General features: G+C 62.9%; 1 pseudogene; it reads right to left on the bottom strand.

Annotated features, from left to right (window-relative positions):
- Positions 1-5,000, bottom strand: part of LOC126443667 (large subunit ribosomal RNA) — a 7,708-nt pseudogene that overhangs the window by 2,070 nt on the left and 638 nt on the right.

Genomic DNA, 5,000 nt, shown 5'->3' with positions numbered 1-5,000 from the left:
CGTCATGGCGCTTGACCCGGGACCCGTGCGTCCTAAAGCAAGCCTGAAGTACGTGGTTGGCGGTCTCCACGGCCTGGCACCCCGCGCGGCATCTGGTGTCCGCCTCCCGCCCACGACTGCGCCGTGCCTTCGTAGGGAAGGCGTTGATGCGGGCGCGGAGGGCGTCGATGTATTCACGCCCAGATAGCAGGCGACTGGTGTCGGCGACCCACTGATGTTGGCCACTGACGGCGGCAGAAGATGACAGCGCCGCACCGTCAATGGCGATGTGTAGGCGCGCCGCCCACATTTCCCCAACCTGCGTTGACGATTTGAGGAGGTGGCCCTCCCACATTAGGTGGCGCTCCAGCACCTCGATCTCACGCTGCACCTCCTCCATGCCTGCACCGTCGCAGGCTGGCCCTATCTTCTTCAGCGCCAGGAGACGGGACCGACGGAGGGTTGGACCCATCCATCGGCAAGATGGAATGCCGAGGCCCCCCTGGGCAACAGGAGCGTGGAAGTATCCCAGGGGGGTGTCCGCCGGAAGGCGGAACCATCTCCTGACGGCGGCCCGGATGGTGACGTCGGCCGACTTCAATGCACCCACCCGGGTGCGGCTGAGGGCCAGCCCGTGGTACAGGCCAGGGAGAAGTACGTTGGTGAGAGCGTGGAGGCGCTGTTGCGGCTTCAGCGGAGCTCGGGAGATGACGTCAAGCTGCTCCACCAGGTGGCGACGTGGGTTGAAGACACAGCGACCCGCCGTGGAAAATTGCAGCCCCAGGTACCGGAAGGTTTCACCCACACGCAGGGCAGGCAAGGTGGTGTTGCCTGCTGTGAAGGTGACATTGCTGTCCACCTTCACCTTCTTCTCGCGCCCTGACGCGACTAAGGCGAGGGTGAAACACTTCCGGGCGTTGATCTGCAGCCCCAGGTGGGCGAGGGCTGCGGTAGCTGCGTCGATGAGGGACTGCAAGCCCCTCGGGGTCGCTGCAAACAGCAAGACGTCATCTGCAAAGGCCGCAGCGTTGACTCTGCGACCGAGGATCCGAGCTCCGATGTGGGAGGGCAGTTGGCCTAAAACGTAGTCCACCGCAAAGTTGAACAGGAGGGGGGAGAGGGGATCGCCCTGGCGAACGCCCCGTGCTGGCTGCACAGACACGCCCACGCCGGCGCCGTCCGCTATCACTGTCGTGCTGCCCTCGTAGCACCGCTCGACATACTCGACAAAGCAATCCGGTAGGCCATGCGCCTTCAGCACGGGGCGAAGGGCAGCATGATCCACCGAATCGAATGCCTTCGATACGTCGATCGATGCCACAAAGACAGAGCGGCAGGAGCGGACTGCGTCGGTGAGAGCAGTGTCCAAGATGAAAGTATTTTCCAACATCCCATCCCGAGGGATGAATGCCCGCTGACGTTCGTCCACAGCACAAGCGCGCATCAGGCGTGACGCGAGAACCTTGTGAAAGGTCCGCGCCAACACCGAGCAGACCGTAATGGGGCGAAAGTCAGCGGGGGATGTTGGTGCAGCCGTTTTCGGGAGAAGGGACGTCCGCGCGCGAAGCAGGCGTTCCGGAAGGGCGCGGGCCAGAAGGAAGAGATTCATCACTTTCACCAGGACTTCATGCGGTAGGCGCCGCAACTCCGCTGGGGTAAGGCCGTCAGGCCCAGCTGCTGATCCCCTGGGCGGCAACGCGGCGGCGACCTCCTCATGTGTGACCGGCCCCCATAGGCACTCAAGAGCGACAGGCTCCGAGTGCGGGAGGAGGCGGTCACGGATGAAGCCCGCAGTGGAGACGGGCTTCTTAGTGAAGAGGTCCGCCCAGAAGTCCAGCAGACCAGGGATGGCAGGTGGCGGTTGGAGCAGGGTGCCATCCAAGAGGCCGCGCACGCAACGTGCACGCGACCGTCGGAAGGCATCCTGCGTTCTTGCGTATTCCCAGCGGCGCCGCTTGCGCTTCTGCGTCGGCGGCGCGGCAGGCGGCCGCTTCGATGGTTGGCGCGGCCGCTGTGTCCTGGTGATCGATCTCTCCCCTCTGGACCCGACCGACGCAAGGGCATCCGGGAGCATGCCCAGGATGACATCGGGCGGCGTGCCCCGCCCCAGACCTATGACTCGATCCAGGGCAGAGAAACGCTGGGCGGAAGCAGGTAGCCCCGCCAGATGCTCCCAGATGGCGGCGTCAGTCGGCCCCTCCGGCGGCGGCCCGGTGGTGTCGGCCGCGAAGTCCTCGGCTGCGTCGACGGGCGGCGCAGCGGCCTCGCCCGCGTCAGGCGGCGGGCTCGCTGCTCCCCGGCGGGACGCCGGCTCTTCCCCCCGACCGATCTCAAGCGCCTCCATGAACTGGCGGACAAGCTGCTTGTGGGCAGCTTGCCGCCGTCGGCACTTGATTGCCTCAAGCGTTCGGTCGGGGAACATCCTGATGAGCTCTTGATTAACAAAGAAGAACCGGGCGTCCCTCTCAAGGAACAATTCGGCCTCCGCCTTGGCGAGCGACAGGACTTCTTCCTCCGTCCACCTCGCGCGATGCCTCTCCGTCACGATCTCCGCGTTGGCGGCCGCAAGATGTTGGCGGCGGCGATGGACCCCGAGACCATTCTTGGTGGTGAAGCTGCGGTGGCACTCACTACAGGCGTATACAGCTGCAAAAGGTACAAGATTTTCGGCACGGCCGGTTGGCCGGCTAGGTGCTGGGGGAGTTGGGGTGGCACCTTCAGCGGAAGGGCCACCACTTATTCTTTGATTACTGCCCCCAACTAACAAAGGGATAGTGCGAGAGAGTCATAGTTACTCCCGCCGTTTACCCGCGCTTGCTTGAATTTCTTCACGTTGACATTCAGAGCACTGGGCAGAAATCACATTGCGTCAACACCCGCTAGGGCCATCGCAATGCTTTGTTTTAATTAGACAGTCGGATTCCCCCAGTCCGTGCCAGTTCTGAGTTGATCGTTGAATGGCGGCCGAAGAGAATCCGCGCACCCGCGCGCCCCCGGAGGAGCACGCTAAGGCGGACGCGGCCTCGCAGCAAGGAAGATCCGTGGGAGGCCAAGGCACGGGACCGAGCTCGGATCCTGCACGCAGGTTGAAGCACCGGGGCGCGAACGCCGCGCAGGCGCGCGCATCCTGCACCGCCGGCCAGCACGAGGCCGACCAACGGCGAGAGCAGACCACGCCCGCGCTAAACGCCCGCACTTACCGGCACCCCTACGGCACTCACCTCGCCCAGGCCCGGCACGTTAGCGCTGACCCACTTCCCGACCAAGCCCGACACGCCCCGATCCTCAGAGCCAATCCTTATCCCGAAGTTACGGATCCAATTTGCCGACTTCCCTTACCTACATTATTCTATCGACTAGAGGCTCTTCACCTTGGAGACCTGCTGCGGATATGGGTACGAACCGGCGCGACACCTCCACGTGGCCCTCTCCCGGATTTTCAAGGTCCGAGGGGAAGATCGGGACACCGCCGCAACTGCGGTGCTCTTCGCGTTCCAAACCCTATCTCCCTGCTAGAGGATTCCAGGGAACTCGAACGCTCATGCAGAAAAGAAAACTCTTCCCCGATCTCCCGACGGCGTCTCCGGGTCCTTTTGGGTTACCCCGACGAGCATCTCTAAAAGAGGGGCCCGACTTGTATCGGTTCCGCTGCCGGGTTCCGGAATAGGAACCGGATTCCCTTTCGCCCAACGGGGGCCAGCACAAAGCGCATCATGCTATGACGGCCCCCATCAACATCGGATTTCTCCTAGGGCTTAGGATCGACTGACTCGTGTGCAACGGCTGTTCACACGAAACCCTTCTCCGCGTCAGCCCTCCAGGGCCTCGCTGGAGTATTTGCTACTACCACCAAGATCTGCACCGACGGCGGCTCCAGGCAGGCTCACGCCCAGACCCTTCTGCGCCCACCGCCGCGACCCTCCTACTCGTCAGGGCTTCGCGGCCGGCCGCAAGGACCGGCCATGACTGCCAGACTGACGGCCGAGTATAGGCACGACGCTTCAGCGCCATCCATTTTCAGGGCTAGTTGCTTCGGCAGGTGAGTTGTTACACACTCCTTAGCGGATTCCGACTTCCATGGCCACCGTCCTGCTGTCTTAAGCAACCAACGCCTTTCATGGTTTCCCATGAGCGTCGATTCGGGCGCCTTAACTCGGCGTTTGGTTCATCCCACAGCGCCAGTTCTGCTTACCAAAAGTGGCCCACTTGGCACTCCGATCCGAGTCGTTTGCTCGCGGCTTCAGCATATCAAGCAAGCCGGAGATCTCACCCATTTAAAGTTTGAGAATAGGTTGAGGTCGTTTCGGCCCCAAGGCCTCTAATCATTCGCTTTACCGGATGAGACTCGTACGAGCACCAGCTATCCTGAGGGAAACTTCGGAGGGAACCAGCTACTAGATGGTTCGATTAGTCTTTCGCCCCTATACCCAGCTCCGACGATCGATTTGCACGTCAGAATCGCTACGGACCTCCATCAGGGTTTCCCCTGACTTCGTCCTGGCCAGGCATAGTTCACCATCTTTCGGGTCCCAACGTGTACGCTCTAGGTGCGCCTCACCTCGCAATGAGGACGAGACGCCCCGGGAGTGCGGAGGCCGCCGCCCCGTGAAGGGCGGGGAAGCCCCATCCTCCCTCGGCCCGCGCAAGGCGAGACCTTCACTTTCATTACGCCTTTAGGTTTCGTACAGCCCAATGACTCGCGCACATGTTAGACTCCTTGGTCCGTGTTTCAAGAGGGGTCGTGAAATTGTCCAAAGCTGAAGCGCCGCTGACGGGAGCGATTATTCCGCCCGAGAGCATCCCGAGCCAACAGCGGCGCGGGTCCGGGGCCGGGCCAGGTAGGTCCGTCATCCGGGAAGAACCGCGCGCGCTTGCCGGGAGCCCGAGCGCCCAAAGGGGCGAATCGACTCCTCCAGATATACCGCCGGGCAGCCAGCCAGGACACCGGGGCTCTGCCCAACAGACGCGAACCGAGGCCCGCGGAAGGACAGGCTGCGCACCCGGGCCGTAGGCCGGCACCC

This window comes from Schistocerca serialis, unplaced genomic scaffold, assembly GCF_023864345.2.
Source record: "Schistocerca serialis cubense isolate TAMUIC-IGC-003099 unplaced genomic scaffold, iqSchSeri2.2 HiC_scaffold_167, whole genome shotgun sequence".
In the NCBI taxonomy this organism is placed as follows: domain Eukaryota; kingdom Metazoa; phylum Arthropoda; class Insecta; order Orthoptera; family Acrididae; genus Schistocerca; species Schistocerca serialis.
Note: the sequence above shows the minus strand (reverse complement) of the source record. Positions and strands in the feature narration are given on the sequence as shown.